Source organism: Scyliorhinus torazame, chromosome 16 (assembly GCF_047496885.1).
Source record: "Scyliorhinus torazame isolate Kashiwa2021f chromosome 16, sScyTor2.1, whole genome shotgun sequence".
Lineage (NCBI taxonomy): Eukaryota > Metazoa > Chordata > Chondrichthyes > Carcharhiniformes > Scyliorhinidae > Scyliorhinus > Scyliorhinus torazame.
Genome location: NC_092722.1, coordinates 158,440,571 through 158,461,069, shown reverse-complemented (window position 1 = coordinate 158,461,069; position 20,499 = coordinate 158,440,571). Strand labels below are relative to the sequence as shown.

The 20,499-nt window shown below is 48.9% G+C and overlaps 1 long non-coding RNA gene across 1 annotated transcript; it reads right to left on the bottom strand.

Annotated features, from left to right (window-relative positions):
* Positions 1–2,939: 2,939 nt before the first annotated feature.
* LOC140392444 (uncharacterized) lies at positions 2,940–20,116 on the bottom strand. Its single transcript, XR_011935358.1, has 3 exons — positions 20,102–20,116; positions 13,635–13,785; positions 2,940–3,145 (listed from the first exon to the last, which is right to left on the bottom strand). It is a non-coding gene; the product is annotated as an uncharacterized lncRNA (long non-coding RNA).
* Between the last annotated feature and the right edge of the window lie 383 nt (positions 20,117–20,499).

Here is a 20,499-nt window from a genome sequence, read left to right as displayed (position 1 = left end):
AAAGGGCGAAGGAGATTTAATCTTTTGTGCCTCCAGATGGTATATACTAATTCAAAGTTATGCCATTTGGCATGAAAAACGCCCCAGCCACATTTCAACGGTTAACTAACAAAGTTGTTTCAGGATTACTCAATTGTGCGGTATACATCGACGATCTGGTAATTTTCAGCCAGACATGGAAAGGACATTTGAAACATCTTATGGAGTTATTCGATCGACTTCAGGAGGTGGGTTTGGTGATAAAGCTAGCCAAAAGTGAATTTGGTAAGGCTCAAGTCACTTTCCTTGGCCATACAATCGGACAGGGTCGAATGGTCCCATGGGATGTGTAGCCACTTAAAATGGCTAACTCCCGATTTAAAATGGCGAACGGCAAAGGCTGATGGGAAAGTCAGCCAACAGGAAAAAACGAGCAGCTGCAGGTTGACTGTGTATTTACCTCTGGAAAGGCCAGACAAGATCGATACCAGCAACCATCAGCATAACAAAACACCAGCCATCTGCATACTAATGAGCAATCCCCGGGAACAATGAGCAACATTTAGACACATAAAGCAAAACCAGACTCTTCGGCGCCAGCAGAAGCCTACACAAAAGGAGGTGAACGACCACCTCAAGACTGCCCATCGATCAGAGAACCGCCCCAGCATTGGAGAAAAATCGAACCAAGTGATTGGGACAAAGTCCAATCACTTGAGACCAGGTACAGGGTCCGCCCCGAAAGGTGGGAAGCCCCTGGGGACTATAAGAATTGAGCCCCAAGTTCAAATCGTTCTTCTTGACCGGGTCACTCAGCAACGCGAACCAACCCTTGACAGTGACCGGTTCAGCCGCCGCCGATATCCAGTAAGTCTTACTTCAATGCTCGCTACGAGATAGGCGCTCCTAGCTACCAATCTGTTCCAACTTTGAATCCCGCAGGCTCAGAACCCGAACAAAAGGCCATTCGTTTCCCTGACCTGGTGGGCCAGTTCCAAGTTAAGTATTGGCCTGTTAGCTGTAGAAGTAGCTTAGGCGTAGAATTTGTACAATTTGTACATGAGTAGTGATTACTGTGTATAATAAATGTACTACACTAAGCGGTGTATTGGATTATTGATCATTACTCGGACTTGAACCGCGTGGCGGTATCATAAAGGTACCTGGCGACTCAAGAGCAATGGTGACAAAACAGAGCAATTAAATTAAGGCAAAAGTTAGCAACAGATGTGAAAACAAAAGGGATTGGGGAGTTTCCGATACCCTCAACACAACGGGAAATAATGTGATTTCTTAGCATGAGTGGATTTTACTGGAAGTTTGCACCCAATTTTAGCAGTGTGGTCGCTCCACTGACGGACTTGCTCAAGAAGCGTAACAAATTCCAGTGGACAGCGGAGTGTCAACAGGCATTTGACGGCCTGAAGGCTGTGTTAACCACTGCTCCTGTGTTAGCCATCCCAAATTATACGAAACCATTCAAAATGGAGGTTGATGCGAGTGATGTGGGCGTAGGTGCGGTGCTTCTACAAGACGACGCTGAAGGGCTAAAGCGGCCTATTGGTTATTTTTCAAAGAAATTGAATTCTCACCAGAAAAAGTATTCCACGATTGAGAAGGAGACTTTGAGTTTGGTGCTGGCTTTGCAACATTTTCACATTTATGTGACCAGCAAACCATCTGACATCGTTATATATATTGATCATAATCCGTTGACGTTTTTGGAGCAATTCCGGAATAACAATGCACGGCTCTTTCGCTGGAGTTTGTTGTTGCAGCCATTTCATTTAAAAATAGTACATGTGGCAGGACGAGAAAACGTGATAGCCGATGCTTTGTCATGAATGTGATGAACGGAAGTAATTTCAGTTGGAGGAAGAAAAACAAAAAAAGAATGGAGTATTTTATTATACCTGTTTGCGTGTGTTGTTTTTTGAAACAAAAAAGTATATTTACCGTGTGCATTTCTTAAAGGATAGTGAAAAGGTGAAAAATGAAAGCATCTTGAAGTTGATGGTTTTTTTTTGGGGGGGGAGGTGTCATGTGAGAGTACCTTTAAGAAATGGGTGTTTATAATTGGGTCTGTATATAAATATCTGTAGTGAGAGTACCTTTAAGAAATGGGTGTTTACTACTGCAGTGATGTCAGAGTGTGGGTGGAGCTGGGTTGTCTGTCAGCTTTTTATTTTTGTTTTAGGCTGTTTGCTGCAAGGTGTGTTTTAGTTTTGTTTTCAGTGTTGGAGCTGAAGCCAGACCAAGCAGGTGCACTGCTGTTCTCTCTGCCATCAAAAGATAATCTCTTGATCATTTGGTGAATTCAGAATTATAAATGTTTTTCAGAGTGACTTTAACCTGATGTGCTTCTGATAAAGGTTTTGTTTTTAAAGATATGGATGTTAAAAGGAAAGCTTAAAGGATTACTTAGTGTTGTATTCTTTGGGGGTTGTATTTGAATTAATGGTTGCTAAGATGTTCACTGTATGTTTTAAAAAGGTTAACATGAGTTCATAGAATAAACATTGTTTTGCGAAAAAGAATACTTTTCCATTTCTGTTCTACCACACCTGGAGAGTGGGCCGTGCGCTTCCCATACCAGAATCTATTAAAACTTGTGGATTAGGTGAACTCCATGATACCCTTTGGGGTTCTCTAAATCCTGGCCCATAACACTACCCAAGGCCTCAGATCGAGGATCTACCCAGGCACAGGTGAATTTGTCCAGTGAAACAAGAAATTCCCAGGTATTTCAACCAGGAAGATTTGGCAAATATGTCCACAACTTATTTACTTTCACCTCGAGTGTTCTTTGATTAAATTAAATTAATGAATTGGATTCAATTAAAGTGAAATACAATTGATCTGTGCCTTAGTTGATACCGAGTGGCTCCTCAAAACTAACCACACATTCATTCTAATTTAAACTATACTGAACAAGACAGGAATGTTTACACACTTACATTGGTACAACGGCTGAGAGTAGTAATATGCAGTAAAGCCAACACTTGGTTTAAGGTAATCAGATTTGAAACAAATGGTCATAGTGTTGGACGATGATGTAAATGTGTGGTTTGATCCAGTACATACTGTTGCAATCAGAGGAGAATTTGTTGAAGCTCCATCATATATTGCAACATAATCGTTTGTGCACCGCAATGATACTTCCAGCCTGGGGAGAAAAAGATAGTAAAGTGAAAATGTATTTGTAGTCATCAATCACCTATTACAATTAACAATTTACTTCATAAACTAGGCAAGATATACACACACATCTACAAACAACATTAGAAGAATGGGATATGTATTGAATCGATAACAAAGTATCAACCATGGAACAGCCATTCGATAATCAATCAATTGGAACTAAGGATTAGGTATTGGACATTTGACTCCTTGAGTCTGTACCATTATTTAGTGTTTGATCTTTGACCTAACTCAAAGACCTGCCTTTGCCTCACATCGATTCATATCAATGGCGGACAAGATTTTATCAATCTGAGTTTAAATTAAAATTGATCTAACACGATCCTGAGTTCCAAACTAATACAAGCATAAAATAGTTATGGCACAGAAGGTGGCCATTTGGCCCATCGTGTACATATTGGCTCATTGGAAGAGCAACTCACCATGTCCCACTCCTCTGACCTGGCAATCTTTCACTTCAGAAAATTAACAATTCTCATTTGAAGACTTTGACTGGAGCTTAAACCTTGGATTCCTGGTATGATTGTGGTAAATCTGTGCTGCACTTGCTTAATAACCAAATAAATCCTTCTTCAGCTCTGCTGCCTTGAACTATTTTTAATGGTTCAGGTGTGGTCTAACCAGGACTTTATATATCTGCCAAGTGACTTCTCATCACTTATATTCCATTCCATATGATATAAAGGTGAGCATTCCATTAGCCTTTTAAAATATTTTTTGTTCCTGTTTGCTATGTTTGTATAATCTGTGTAGCTGGACTTTTGTTACTGCTGAGTTTAATTTGATTGACCGTTACACTCTGATAACACGCTGATCGACCCCCATTAGTCAGAGAGTTGGAGAGGAATTCATCCCATCATAAGACCATAAGACATAGGAGTGGAAGTAAGGCCATTCGGCCCATCGAGTCCACTCCACCATTCAATCATGGCTGATTTCAACTCCATTTACCCGCTCTCTCTCCATAGCCCTTAATTCCTCGAGAAATCAAGAATTTATCAACTTCTGTCTTAAAGACACTCAACGTCCCAGCCTCCACCGCCCTCTGTGGCAATGAATTCCACATACCCACCACTCTCTGGCTGAAGAAAGTTCTCCTCATCTCTGTTCTAAAGTGACTCCCTTTTATTCTAAGGCTGTGCCCCCGGGTCCTAGTCTCCCCTGCTAATGGAAACAACTTCCCTACATCCACCCTATCTAAGCCATTCATTATCTTGTAAGTTTCTATTAGATCTCCCCTCAACCTCCTAAACTCCAATGAATATAATCCCAGGATCCTCAGACGTTCATCGTATGTTAGGCCTACCATTCCTGGGATCATCCGTGTGAATCTCCGCTGGGCCCGCTCCAGTGCCAGTATGTCCTTCCTGAGGTGTGGGGCCCAAAATTGCTCACAGTATTCTAAATGGGGCCTAACTAATGCTTTATAAAGCTTCAGAAGTACATCCCTGCTTTTATATTCCAAGCCTCTTGAGATGAATGACAACATTGCATTTGCTTTCTTAATTACGGACTCAACCTGCAAGTTTACCTTTAGAGAATCCTGGACTAGGACTCCCAAGTCCCTTTGCACTTCAGCATTATGAATTTTGTCACCGTTTAGAAAATAGTCCACGCCTCTATTCTTTTTTCCAAAGTGCAAGACCTCGCACTTGCCCACGTTGAATTTCATCAGCCATTTCTTGGACCACTCTCCTAAACTGTCTAAATCTTTCTGAAGCCTCCCCACCTCCTCCATACTACCTGCCCTTCCACCTATCTTCGTATCATCGGCAAACTTAGCCAGAATGCCCTCAGTCCCGTTATCTAGATCGTTAATATATAAAGAGAACAGCTGTGGTCCCAACACTGAACCCTGCGGGACACCACTCGTCACCGGTTGCCATTCCGAAAAAGAACCTTTTATCCCAACTCTCTGCCTTCTGCCTGACAGCCAATCGTCAATCCATGTTAGTAACTTGCCACGAATACCATGGGCCCTTACTTTACTCAGCAGTCTCCCGTGAGGCACCTTATCAAAGGTCTTTTGGAAGTCAAGATAGATAACATCCATTGGCTCTCCTTGGTCTAACCTATTTGTTATCTCTTCAAAGAACTCTAACAGGTTTGTCAGACACGACCTCCCCTTACTAAATCCATGCTGACTTGTCCTAATCCGACCCTGCACTTCCAAGAATTTAGAAATCTCATCCTTAACAATGGATTCTAGAATCTTGCCAACAACCGAGGTCAGGCTAATTGGCCTATAATTTTCCATCTTTTTCCTTGTTCCCTTCTTGAACAGTGGGGTTACAACAGCGATTTTCCAATCCTCTGGTACTTTCCCTGACTCCAGTGACTGTTGAAACATCATCACCAACGCCTCCACTATTTCTTCAGCTATCTCCTTTAGAACTCTAGGATGTAGCCCATCTGGGCCCGGAGATTTGTCAATTTTTAGACCTCTTAGTTTTTCTAGCACTTTCTCCTTTGTGATGGCTACCATATTCAACTCTGTCCCCTGACTCTCCGGAATTGTTGGGATATTACTCATGTCTTCTACTGTGAAGACTGACGCAAAGTACTTATTCAGTTCCTCGGCTATTTCCATGTCTCCCATCACAAAATTACCAGCGTCATTTTGGAACGGCCCAATGTCAACTTTTGCCTCCCGTTTGTTTTTAATGTATTTAAAGAAACTTTTACTATCATTCCTAATGTTACTGGCTAGCCTACCTTCAAATTTGATCCTCTCTTTCCTTATCTCTCTCTTTGTTATCCTCTGTTTGTTTTTGTAGCCTTCCCAATCTTCTGACTTCCCACTACTCTTTGCCACATTATAGGCTTTCTCTTTTGCTTTGATGCATTCCCTAACTTCCTTTGTCAGCCATGGCTGCCTAATCCCCCCTCTGATAACCTTTCTTTTCTTTGGGATGAACCTCTGTACTGTGTCCTCAATTACACCCAGAAACTCCTGCCATTGCTGTTCTACTGTCTTTCCCACTAGGGTCTGCTCCCAGTCGATTTTCATCAGTTCCTCCCTCATGCCCCTGTAGTTACCTTTATTTAACTGTAACACCTTTACATCTGATTCTACCTTCTTTCTTTCAAATTGGAGATTGAATTCGACCATATTATGATCACTGCCTCCTAAGTGCTCCCTTACTTTAAGATCTTTAATCAAGTCTGGCTCATTACATAACACTAAGTCCAGAACGGCCTGTTCCCTCGTGGGCTCCATCACAAGCTGTTCCAAAAAGCCCTCCTGTAAACATTCAATGAATTCCCTTTCCTTGGGTCCACTGGCAGTATTATTTACCCAGTCCACCTGCATATTAAAGTCCCCCATGATCACTGTGACCTTGCCTTTCTGACATGCACTTTCTATTTTGTGGTGCATCTTGTGCCCCTGGTCCTGACTACTGTTAGGAGGCCTGCACATAACTCCCATTATGGTTTTTTTGCCTTTGTGGTTCCTCAACTCTACCCACACAGACTCCACATCATCCGACCCCATGTCGTTTAGTGCTATTGATTTAATTTCATTCCTAATTAACAAGGCAACCCCGCCCCCTCTGCCCACCTCTCTGTCTTTTCGATAGGTTGTGAATCCCTGGATGTTTAAATGCCAGTCATGAACACCCTGCAACCATGTCTCTGTGATGCCTACCACATCATACCTGCCAGTCACAATCTGGGCCACAAGCTCATCTACCTTGTTCCGTACACTGCGCGCATTTAAATATAGCACCTTTAATTCTCTATTGACCGTCCCTTTTTGTTTTCTTAGTGTGGTGGACCTTGGTTTACTGAGCCTTTCCATACACTGTGTCATATTTTGTGGGATGGGGACTATTGTAACCTCTCCTGAGTTCTGTCTTTTCGTGCTTTTTTGTATTCCTAAGCAGCTACGCTTCCCACTGATTACTTCACCTCTTGGTTCCCTGACTTTCCCTTCCCCCCCAATCTTTAGTTTAAAGTCCTATTGACCACCCAATTTACTCTTTTCGCCAGAACACTGGTCCCAGCTCGGTTCAGGTGGAGACCATCCCAACGGTATAGGTCCCCCCTGTCCCAAAACTGATGCCAGTGTCCCATGAAAAGGAACCCCTCATTCCCACACCACTCTTTCAGCCACGTGTTAACTTCCCTTATTCTTGCCTCCCTATGCCAATTTGCACGTGGCTCGGGCAGTGATCCGGAGATTATGACCCTTGAGGACCTGTTTTTTAATTTGAATCCTAGCTCTTTATAATCTCTAAACAGGTCCTCTTTCCTAGACTTGCCTATGTTGTTGGTACCAACATGGACCACAACAACTGGATCCTCCCCCTCCCTCTCCAGTATCCTTTCAAGCCGGTCAGAGATGTCCCGCACCCTAGCACCGGGCAGGCAACATACCATGCGGGACTCTTTATCCTGCTCACAAAGGATACTATCTATCCCCCTGATAATAGAATCCCCTACAACTACAACTTGCCTATTTACTCCCTCCCCTTGAATGGCCTGCTGAACCATGGTGCCTTGGTCAGCTGACTCATCCTTCCTGCAACCCTGTTCGCCATCCACACAGGGAGCAAGTGCCTCATACCTGTTGGACAGAGTCAAGGGCTGAGGCTCCTGAGTTCCTGACTGCTGGTTCCCTTTACCTGCCTGACTTGCAGTCACACCCTGCTGTCCCTGGCCACTAGCAGGATTTAAACTACTTACTCTGACAGGTGTGACTGCCTCCTGAAACACAGTGTCCAGGTAAGTCTCCCCCTCCCGCATGTGCCTCAGTGTTTGAAGCTCAGACTCCAGCTCATCAACTCTGAGCCGGAGCTCTTCGAGCAGCCAACACTTACTGCAGATGTGGTCGCTGCAGCTCGCAATGGGATCTGCCAGCTCCCACATCAAGCAGCTCAAGCACATCACCTGACCAGCCATCACTAATTAATTAAATAGTTTAATTTAAGTTTATGGTGGGGGCAGCTTCAGCCAATCAGACACTACCCTGCACTTTTAACTGAAAAACAGCACAATTAGATTAACCACTTACCTTTCCTGGTTACCTTACTGCACCAAACTAGCAAATTCTCACTGTCTGTATCTCTCTCACTCCGGCTGTGTCTCCTTGACCTGCGCAATAGGCCCGATAACAATTCCAATAGGCCCGATAACATTTCACTCCTGAATGAATGTTGACTGGCAGCACTTGGAAGTCCTGCCTTGGGGTGCTGTCAGCCAATCTGATTCAGTGTGAGCAAAGTGGCAGAACTCCCAGGGAGGGGAGGATAGGGGATGCTTTGGGATTGCAGGATGGTGGGATATGTGAGTTGGGCACGTGCTTAATCAGGGGGTAGGTCAGGCAGCTGCGAGATCCAGAGGTGTCCAGTCCATGAAGGAAGGGAAGCCCCAGTCAGAAGGGGGCTTTTGATGGAGGTGGTGGCCACATTACCGCCCGAGATCGAGGCTGTGATTCTTTCCAATTTACACTCTTAGCTACCTGACATCTGCCAAACCGAAAATTGAGACTGAATGTGAAACCACCCTCAAACAGCCGTAAGTGGCCATGTAAGGGTCTTAACAGGGGCAGGGGCAGGAGCAGGCTTCCCCTCTGAGGCCCTACCCACTCCACTCTAAAATCGCCTCTGGGTCGGGTAGCATTCCTGATGTATCTGGTCCATGAAATTTCACGCTCCCCTTCTTTGGCCTCAAAACCCATCGAGAGGAGCTTAAAATTCAGACCCCGATAATTGGAGAAATCTGCAACTTTTTAGCAACACTGTATGTATGGCAAAATACCTATGGACCAACCAGTACACGAGATCCTCAGTAATGTGCCTTTGGATTGAACAGAATCATAAAGACGTTTAACTGGGGCAGAATATTGGGTGGGATTCTCCGTCTGCCGATGCCGAAATCGCAAAACGCGATTGTGCGGAAAATAGCCTCCGACACCAAAATTGCGGTCAGTGCCGGTTTGACGCCAAATCGGGATGCTTCGGCACCCCGAAAATGGCATAATTGCGTCGTTCGCCGCGCGGTGTTTAAGTACCATTGCCATATCACTAGTGGACCTGACCCCCTATTCTCCGCGTCCTCCGAGATTCACTGCCTCCGGTGGACTGAGTTCCCTACAGCATGGTTCACTTGTAGTCTAAAAAATCGTGAACCTGGTGCCGTGGCTGCTGAACGAGAGAGAGAGGACGTAGGACACGGAGTGGCGTGACTGCGGGATGCCGGACCGAACAGCGGCCGTGCTGGCTGGGGTGGGGGGGGCCCACTACCAGGGCCAGAGGAGGGGGGGCACTGCCAGGACCAGGGGAGGGAGTGGGAATAGGTTGAGCAGCAAGGGTGCCCCCTCCACACAACTGGGGAGGTGCCCAGGCACCGACCGCCATTACGGCGGCCAGCATGAAGGGGAAACTGCACACCCACTTCGGTCCCTGGTTCTACATAGTGACACCGGCGGTATGGGTGTGCCCACTCCCGCAGCCCATCGGCCCGCCACAGCGTGCCCCACCCCGGTCCCAAACACCCCACCCAACCGGCCGTGACCCACCTACGGACCATCCAGGGCCCCACACACAAGGAAGCCCTGTGAGGGCAGTGACAGCCAATGGTTTCTCTGGCAGCAGGGATGGGCGCTAGGAACAGGGGACCCCCACGGTGTCGTACACCGAAGGGGCAGGGGTGAGGGGGTGGGGGAGGGAGATGCGGGGGCGGAGCCCACACTGCCAACAGGGGCCACCATGTCGCCCATGGAACCTGGTTGGGCATGGTGTATGCACCATGCTAACATGTTGGCCTTCACCCCCTGCAGACTATGGCATTTGGAGTTCAACCAGCAATCGCAGCCGCCCTGGTGATGGTCGCAGCTCTGCGAGATGGCCTCCAGCCGCGTGAGCGGGAGCCGCTTGAAGAGAAAGGGAAGCTGCAGCAGCGGAACGGGCTGCAGAGAAACGGGCTACAGATGGGCAGGCAGCAACCGCACAGGCTGGAGGGCCAGCCGCCCAAGAAGCCGAGGAGAAGGAGCTGCCAAGGAGGCACATGAGGCATCATGTCTACTGGCAGCGCCTGCTATTAGAGGTCCTGCCAGACCGGGCATGCCACCGAAGACTCCAGTTGAACAGAGAGACAGTGCGGCATTTCTGCCATATGATCGTACACTTGGCACCGCAGGGGTACGGGGGAGGACACCCGCTCCCAGTGACTGTCAAAGTGACGGTTGCCCTGAACTTCTACACAACCTGATCCTTCCAGTCGCCAAGAAGGGACCTGTCCAGGATTTCACAGGAGTCCAAAGTGCTGCAGTGTTCCAGTACCTCCTCTGCGGAAGTCCACTTCAACAGCCCCCATCACCTCCTCCTCCCTCGGGGTGCCCGATGGGACCCGGGCTACTCCATGGGACGAGAGTGCGACTGGAGCCATCCCTGAGGTCCTGTCCCCCTGCCACTGCGGATCCTGGAGGCCCACTCTGGTCTCGACCAGGGTCTGCATGCTCGTGGCCATGAAGCACAGGGAGTGGAACATCTCCCTCTGGGACTGCACCACATCACATTGTGACTCTGCCAACACCCTGTGGGTCTGTCCTACATCAGCCAGTGACTGGGCCACCTCCCTCTGGGACTGGGCCACCTCCCTCTGGGACAGGGCCACCTCCCTCTGGGACTGGGTCACCTCCCTCTGGGACTGGGTCACCTCCCTCTGGGACTGGGTCACCTCCCTCTGGGACTGGGCCGCCTCACTTAGTGTCTGCAACGCTGGCCAGCGCCTGGGCAATGCAGCCTACATTCCCAGCGATGGCCTGCTGTGACTGGGCCATGCTGAGGAGCGCCGCTGCAATGTCCAGGTGCTCTGGCACATTGTGCCTGAGAGGACAGCCCTGTCCAGGGCCTCGGCCACCGGCTGCATAGAATGCCTAAAGCCTTGGACACACTGATCCATAGCCGAAAACATTGCCACCGATGGCTTCACCACGGACGTTGCCCATGCGGTGCTGGCCTGGGTGGCATGCATGGCCGGCACCACACCCTGCTCGTGCACGTGGATGGACTCCGCCACCTGCGCCTGCAGGTGCTGGATGCTCGCCTTCATCCCCTCTTGTTGCCCCTGGCTCTCTGGCTGTACCTGTGCCTGGGGCTGGCTGTTCCAGAAACCCGGGACCAGTCTGGACAGCAGCTGGTTCCTGGGGCCGGCCTGCCCTCCGAACATCCAGCCCCTTGGGTGCTCCTACCTCAACCTGCCGTACTGGATCAGCTGTATGGTGCACACCAGATAGTGTCCCAAGAGCTTCTTCACTAATGTGCCCAACCGAGATGACAGTCTCTTGGATGGTGGAGGGTGTAGGGGAAAGCTGTGACAAAAAGTCAGTGTCATCGTCCGACCCAAGCTCCAGGGTGCTCCAGGATGCTCCCGGGGGATTGGGGGGAGAACCACATACAACGACACCATCAGACTGTCTGACGCACTCAGCCTAGTACTTGGGCAGATGGTCGCCTCAGTGGTCAGGGCACCCGGCCATGGCGGATGGCATGGGTGCTGGCATGTGGGGCAGGGTGGGGGTTCGTCTGTCCCCTGGGGGCAGGGGCCTGGTTACAGGCGTGTGGGGGGTGGGGTTAGTACCAGCCGCAAGGAGCAGCCAACTCACCTGGCCACCCTGAGGAGGTCGTGGAGTATCTTGCGGCACTGCATACCAGTCTAGGTGATGTTGTCCACAGCGCTGACCGCCTCTGCCACATGCGCCCAGGAACGGCGAATGACGGAGCCTGGCGGCCATCCTCTCTGGCCAGGGTATAGGGTCATCCTTCTCTCCTCCACGGTGTCCAGGAGGGTGTCCAGCTCAGCGTCCCTGAACCGTGGCGCTGCTCTCCTTCGAGCTTCCCTGTTGGCCGGGACGGTGTGTGTGGGGGGAAGAACCGTTTAAGTGCCTCATGAGTGCTCATCGCGGATTTTTCCTGGGATTGATTGTGTTCCACGTGGCGACGGTGCTAGCCCATTAAGAGTAGCTGAATCGATGCAGGTGTTTCACTGATTTTCTGTCGTAAAGTGCCACACATCCTGCACTATGGCAACAGTTAGTCTCAGAAATGGAGAATCCAGCTCTGAGTGTTTATTGGTTGACTGAACAGGATTAAATATTAGCACCTAACTTTTTTAAAAATTGGTTCATGGGCTGTAAGCATCACTGGCTGCCTAACTGACCATCTCCAGCTGGAAGACCTATGGCTGGTCAGATATCAGGGGCAGGATTCTCCATGAACCGGAGGGGCAGGCCCCTCTGGCACCGAGGAGTGGTGTGAACCACTCCAGTGTCGGGCCGCCCCGAAGGTGCAAAATCCTCCGCCTTCAGGGGCTTGGCCGGCGCTGGAGTGTTTGGCGCGTGCCAGCAGGCATCATGCCAACCATCGCCGAAGGGCCTCCGCTGGCCGGTGCGAGTTGGCGCATGCGCAGGAGCTCCAGCGTGTGCTGGCATCATCCCAGCGCATGCGCAGGGGGGTTCTTCTCCGCACCGGCCATGGCGGAGGTTGACAGCAGCCGACGCAGAGGGAAAGAGTGCCCCCACGGCACAGGCCCACCTGTGGATGGCCTGCCTGCAGATCAGTGGGCCCCGATCGCAGGCCAGGCCACCATGAGCGCACCCCCCGGGCTGATATCCCCCCGCGCCCCCCAGGTACTCTGCAGGCCGCCCGTAGAGCCACGTCCCACTGGTAAGGACCTGTTGTGATTTACGCTGGAGGGACCCGCCGAAAACGAGCGGCCACTCAGCCCATCGCGGGCCGTAGAATCGCCGGGGAGGTCGCCGACCGGCGCGGTGCAATTCCCGCCCCCGCCAAAACCTCGGCGCCGGAGAATTCGGCAGCCGGCGGGGGCGGGGTTCACGCCGCCCCCCCGGTGATTCTCTGACCCAGCGGGGGGCCGGAGAATCCACCCCAGCATCTTTCATTATTTGGTTAACTCAAATCCTGATTAATTCTCCACTCTTCGAGCCAAATTCAAAGCAGGTTAACAGCTGTTTAGGTTCGCGCTGAAACATTTGGCCCAATTTTAACTCCGTATAAGTGGATGGTTTGTGATTGGGTTCATTTTATCCGATACTGGGAAAGTAGCCTTAGAATGAAGAGAATATTTACAAAACTTTATAAAAGAATATGTTGCAGGGATGTGAGAAAAGAGAAAGGGAATGAGTCTAATTGGACAGCTCTTTCAAATACCCACTATTGCCACAATGGGCCGGAAAGACTCCCTTATATGTTGTAATGTTCTTTGATTCTATCATATGGATGGACAGATGGTCTGATACATCGCATGGGTTTCTTTCCATTCTGGAAATGTTACATTCTGGATCACTATGATGGTCCTTTCTCATTGACAAAACAATAACATTAACTGTGGGCCAGGTTGAATCTAAAGGTATTCAGACTGTTTAGTGTCTATTCAGCACGAGCTGTCTCTGACAGATACAATGAGCAAGTGTAAACACTATTACTTACTGAAAACCATCCAAATTCAAAGTTATTGTATGCCGTTTTTTCACTTGTATGTACCAAATACATTCGGCATTATTTGGATAAGGTTCCGGATAATTGGGGCTGGTAAATGATCCGCTCTCAGTCTCAAGCCTCCCTCCACATGTTTTTCCATCTAGTTACAATGAGAAAATGAAAAAATTCAGCAGGAGAGTGTTGGAGTAAGGAGAATAAATGCAAAAATTCTGGAAAAGTAGGCCGCATTGTGAAGGCCTGGTGGTCATGCCAACCTTCATCAGCACAAAAGAAATGTACCAAGAAAACACAGCTAAGTCTGCTGGTCAAGTTCACCAGGTAAGTGGTGGAACTGAAGACTCATTCAGGGACAAGATGTCAAGTCAGCTTAAAGAATTCAAGCTTCTTGTCTTGTCATTGAAAGGAAATCGGCAATACTTTTGGGTGGTTATGGAAGCAGCAGTATCACTCATACCTGAGACAATATACAGTTAGAAGCTAAAACATCTACCTTTGCAACTATCAGATGTCACCTTGAGGACATACACTGAGTATGTCTTGCTACTGAAGGGATACAACATGGTGAATGTAGAAGTAAATGGTCAGAAAGTGGAGTTGCCGCTCCACGTTGTCCAAGGAGGCTTTCCAGCATTGTTTGGGAGATCATGGTAACACGGTTGCATCGTGGTTAGCACCATTGCTTCACAGCTCCGGGGTCCCAGGTTCGATTCCCGGCTTTGGTCACTGATTGTGCAGAGTCTGCAAGTTTTTCCTGTGTCTGTATGAATTTCTCCCAGGTACTCTGGTTTCCTCACGCAGTCAAAGATGTGCAGGTTAGGTGGATTGGCCATGCTAAATTGCCTTTAGATTAGGTTGGATTACTAGTTTTTTTAAAATAAATTTAGATTACCCAATTATTTTTTCCAATTAAGGGGCAATTTATTGTGGCCAATCCACCTACTCTGCACATTATTGGTTTGTGGGGGCGAATCCCACGCAGACACGGGGAGAATGTGCAAACTCCACACGGACAGTGACCCAGAGCCGGATCGAACCTGGGACCTCAGCGCCATGAGGGAGCTGTGCTAACCACTAGGCCACCGTGCTGCCCATGGATTACTAGTTTAAGGGGATAAGTTGGGTGTGTGGCTTAAGTGGGTGCTCTTTCCAAGGGCCGGTGCAGACTCGATGGGTCGAATGGCCTCCTTCTGCACTGTAAATTCTATAATTCTATGGTTAAGGAAGATAAAGATAAAATTAGCTGTCGTGAACCAACGCGTTGATTGTACGAATGATCAATAACCACTTCTGAAGAAGTAAGCTCAGGTATTCAAAGAGTCACTTGGATTCATGACTGGAATTGAAGCAGAACTCAAGGTCAAGGCAGGTTGCCTAAATCTCTTAAAGCGTGTACTGTACCCTCTGCCATTTGGCCAAAAGTGGAAGAAAAACTTGAGAGGTTAATTGAGATAGGATTCATGGACCCTGTTACCACCAGTGACTGGGGGACATAAATCATTCCTCTGTTAAAGAGGGATAGTTCAATAAGATATGTGGGGATTTTAAAACCAGAATCAACCAGCACTATGTGCTGACCATTATCTTCTACCACTTATAGAAGATCTATTCGCTGGTCTCTCACGAGGCCAAATAATTGGCAAAATAGATTTCTCAAGCATATCTTCAGATGAATGTGGTTTTCCATGATGATTGTCTGCAAAAGGGCAACAAGTTTGTAAGGGGGAAAATGACCCACCCCCCTCTCATTTGTGGACTCTTTTTTTGGAGGGGGCGATTTGTGGTTTTGAAACAGTCTTTGTTTGCGTGGGGGAGGGGGAGGTCTACGGGGAGCCATTTGCACAGACCAAGGAGGGAAAGGTGAGAGAAGGGGTAGACAGGAGGAGCCTTCGGCAGGAGCTGCCACGCTGGCAGGTAATGCTGGTGAACGGACGTGAGGTGGGGGAGGTGGCTCCAGGGGTTAGGCCAAATGGGGGTGGGGGTGATGGAGAGCATGAAGGGTTGGGGAAGGGATGGTGGGGAGGGTGGTGTGATGTGGCAGCGTTGGAGAATGAGTGGGGTCATGGGCAGAGAAGGGAGCCATCTTAGATGGGCCCGGTTCAGGGCAAAATTAAAGGAAGCGAAACCGGAAGGGGAGGATGCCAGACAGTAGAGGGGAGTGGAGGCACAAGCCTCTTGCAAGGTTCGTAACATGGAATGTACGGGAATGGAACAGGCCGGTGAAGATATCTCGGGTCTTCTTGCACTTTAGGAGCTTGAAGGTGGGGGTGGTCTTTCGGCAGCAGACGCACTTCCGGGTGAAGGATCAGGTTAGGTTGAGTAAGGGATGGATGGGTCAGGTATTTCACTCGGGGTTTGATTCAAAGTCTCACGGATTGGCCATCCTGCTGAGCAAAAGGACGGGGTTGGTAGGAGCCAAGGAAGTGCGGGATCTGGGTGGAAGGTACATGATAGTGAGCAAGTGTTGGAGCGGATGCCGGTGGTGCTAGTGAACGTTTGGTATGGCGTGGGGTTTGTGAAGGGGTTGCTGGGAATGGTTGCATACCTGGACACGCATCAGTTGATTATTGGGGTGATTTTAATTGTGGATTAGAACCGAGGGTGGCTAGGTCGAGCCCACAGTCAATGGCAAGGTTGAGGATGGCGAAGAAGCTGGGAGGGTTTATGGAAAGGGTGGGAATGGTGGATCCTTGGATGTTTAGGAACGTGGGGGGGGAAAGGGAGCACTCCTTGCTCTCGTACGTGTACAAGGTATACTCCAGAATTGACTTTTTTGTGGTGAGCCAAGCGGTGTTGGTAGGGGCAGAGTATGTGGGAATCGTGATTTCAGACCCTGTGCCACACTGGCTGGTGGTTAGACTTAGTTCGAGGCAAGAGCAGAGGCCAAGATGGAGGTTAGATTTGGGATTTTTGGCAGACAAGGGATTCTGTGAGAAGATGCAGATGGTGATCAGATACCATGTTCAATTGAATCAGAATGGGGAGATATTAAGGCCACATTTGGGGAGGCATTGAAAGTGGTGGTTCGGGGGCTGGTTATCTCGTTCAAGGCGCACAGAAAAGTATGGACGGTTATGGAACGAGATACTTGAGCTGGACAGGAAATGTTACAATGCCCCCACCAAGGAGGGGTTGGCGGAAAGAAAGAGATTACAGGGGCAGTTTGACAGGCTGACGACGGGGCAGCAACAGATGGCGAGGGGGTGCAGAATATGGAGAAAAGGCGAGCCGTATGCTAGCCCATCAGTTACGGAGGCAGGTCGCCTCCAGGGAAATTCTGAGCGTGCAGACAGGAAAGGTGGAGGTAGTGTCAGAGCCACGGAAGATTAATGAGGTGTTCAGGGACTATTCTGAAACGTTCTGTCGGGCCAAACCAGGCGGTGAGGAAGGGGATAGGGTGCGGTTTTTGGATGAACTGGAATTCCACAGGCTGGATAAGGAGAGGAGGCAGGTGCTGGACGAGCCGCTCGAGATGAGAGAGGTGATGGAGAGCATAAAAATGGATGAAGTCACAAAAAGCCCGCGGGCCAGGCAGTTATCCGGGGAGTTCGGTGCTGGCGAAGAGACACAGACCCAGGTGTCAGTCACGTTAATCCCAATGAAGGGGAAGGACCCATGGGAATGTGGGTCCTACAGGCCCATATCACTGTTGAACACAGATGTGAAAGTGTTGGCCAAGTTAATGCCGTGGGGGTGGATGCATTCCGGAAATGGTCGCAGAGGGCCAAACGGGTTTCAAGGGCAGGCAGCCTTCCAGTAAGGTGGTTATGAAATATGATCATGACCTCATTGAAGGGATGGGTAGCGGTCTCTGTGGACATGGGGAAGACTTTCGACCGGGTGGAGTGGAGGTACCTGTCGAGGTTCTGGGCAGATTCATTTTCGGGCTAGTGTTTGTGGCGTGGGTGCATCTGTTGTACCCTAGTGTCGAGCATACAGACAAACCAAATGAGTTCACAGAGCTTCGGGTTGCAGCCAGGGGTGTCCATTGTCACTGCTGTTATTCGCGCTGGCGGTAGAGCCCTTGCCGATGGCCATTAGGGGGTCAGTTGAGTGGCAGGGGGAGTAGGGAACACCGGTGTCACTGTACACAGATAACCTGATGTTGTTCCTGTAGGACTGATTGGAGAGAATGGGGAGAATTATGGACATACTGGAGAGGTTTTTGGCCATCTCAGGCTATAAGCTGAATGTTGGAAATAGTGAGGTGTTTCTGTTAATGCGGTTGATTGGGGAACCAATCTTGAGGTTGCCATTTAGGGTGCCAGGGACAGGTTTAGGTATTTGGGGGTTCAGGTGATGGGGGAGTGGGGGACGATGCACAAATGGAACTTGACAAGGTCGATGAAGATGGTTAAGAAGGACTTTAGGAGATGGGATACGCTACACCTGACATTGGCGGGGAGGGTCCAGGTGGTGAAAATGAACGTTCTGTCAAGGTTTCTGTTTATATTCCAAACCCTCCCAAACTTCATTCCGAAGGCCTTTTTCTGGAATCTGGATGCAGCGATTTTGGAGTTTATACAAGCGGGGAAGGTACCTCGAGTGAAGGGGGCCTGTTATAGAGACAGAGGCAGAAAGTGGGTTCAGTGTTACCAAAGTTGTTGCACTACTACTGGGCAGCGAATACCGAGAAGGTGAGGCCTTGCGGGAAGGAGGGAGGTTAGATGGAGGTTGTCCAGCCTGAGGGCCATGGTGACAACGGCACTTCCACTGGCACCAAGGAGGTACATTGTGAGCCCGGTGGAACAGTCCACGATTAGGGTGTGGAACCAGTTGAGCTGGCACTTTAGGATGAAGGGGACCTCGGTGCTAACACAGTTGTGTTGGAATCATCGGTTTAAGCCGGGGGAGATGGATGGCATGAATAAGAGATAGAGAGAGAAGGGGCTGGCAAAGGTGATGGATCTATACCTGGAGGGGAAGTTTGCAAGTCTGGAAAAGCTGCGAGAGAGGGTAGAGTTGCTGGAGGGAAGCGAGTTCAGGTATATGCAAGTGAGGGACTTTACGCGGAAGGAATGGAGAGGGTTTTCCAAGCTTCCAGAGTATAGCCTGTTGGAGGTGTTGCTGCTCCTAGACCTGGAAGGGGAGGGGAGGTTTGGGGATATATACAGGAGACTGGGGGAATCAAGGGAGAGCATTAAGGAGAAATGGGAGGTGGAACTGGGAGGGGAGATAAGATGGGGAGTGTGGAGTGAGGCAATGCGTAGGGTGAATTCAACTTCATGTTCGGGGATGAGTTCGATTCTGTTTAAGGTTGTGCATAGGGTGCATATGACTCGAATGAGGATAAGTGGATTCAGGTGCATTTGTTCTGGAGCTGTGTGGTTAGAGAGATACTGGAAGGGGATGTTTGGGACACTAGCAAAGATTGACGGGGTAGAGACCGGGCCGGACCCTATAGTGATGATTTTTGGGTTGTCGGAAATGCTGGAGCTGATGGAGGGGAGGGAGGCCGATACTGTGACCTTCACCTCTCCTGTTGCCCGGCGAGGGATTCTGTTGGAATGGCAGTCAACATCGCCACCAGTGGTGCCGGCCTGGCTGGGCGACCTGTACAACTTTCTCCGGCTGGAAAAGATCAAGTTTGAATTGAGATGATCAGCGGAGGGCTTTGAGAAATGGTGGGGACTGTCCATGACCACATGTGAGGAAATGGTTGTTGTGGAGTACGGGTGGGGGGAGGGGGGAGTGGGGGGAGAAGAGTGGAGGGGGTGAAAAGGGGAAAAAAACCTGCACAGACTGTGAACTGTGGAAAATGTTTCCTGATTTATTGATTTTTTGTAACTATTTATACGTTTGGAATAAAATACATTGAAAAAAAGAATATTTAACACTCAGTCTTGCCCTGCTTTGAACAAAGTCCGTTATAATCAATATTATATTTCCACATGTCAATCTGTGGCACACTCTGTGAATTCACATACATGAAATACTAATTTTTGATTCATTCCGCCCAAATCAATAAACTCACATTCTCCAGACTTAATTCCTTTTGCTACTTCTCAGCACACCCGATCAATCTGTTGATACATTTTTGCAGTCTATAGCCTTTTCCCACACTAGCAACTACATGACCAATTTCTATATCATCTGCAAACTTCTCAACCATGACGACTACACTTAAGCCTACATCATTGCCATACCTAGAGAAACAAAGAAGCCAACACTAAGCCCTTAAGACCCCCAAAGGGAAGAGCACAGCAGTTATAAAAAAAACACGATCTACCATGACCCTCTGCTTCCAGCCACTAAGCCAATTTTGGATCCAAGCTCCTTGGATCTGTTACAGTCAAGGACTGTTACAGTCCTGACCAGTCTGCCATGTGGGACCTTGTCAAAAGCCTTGTTAAAATCCATGTAAAATACATGATTCACTTATTTCCTTGTTACCTCCTCAAGAATCTTACACCTTAGTTGGAAACAGCATTAAAACTGAAAATTCTGTAAATACTCACCAAGCCCAGTGGTAACTGTGGAGAGAGAAAAAACAGTGAAAATGCTTTAGATTGTGACCTTTCATCAGAATTGTGTGGACATTAAATGCCTTTTCCTGACTTTCTGGATTGGGGTCTTGCTTCTCTGTGGGGAAAACAGCGGGTAAATCTTGGCAGAATCCCCACAGGTTCAGCAGGGTGGTGTCTCCTATTTGTGCATTCTTAAAGGCCCATGGAGGGGCCCACTGGTGACAGTGTTCATCCTGTGACAATGGCATCACCAGCCCTCACCAATTTCCCCCTGATTTTCCCCACAAAACTCAACTCTGGGACCTGCCTGACCAACCGCGATGACCCCAGACCCCACTTGGCTGGTCATGGGGGTAATGCCCATGCACAACATCCTCTTTTTCCAGATG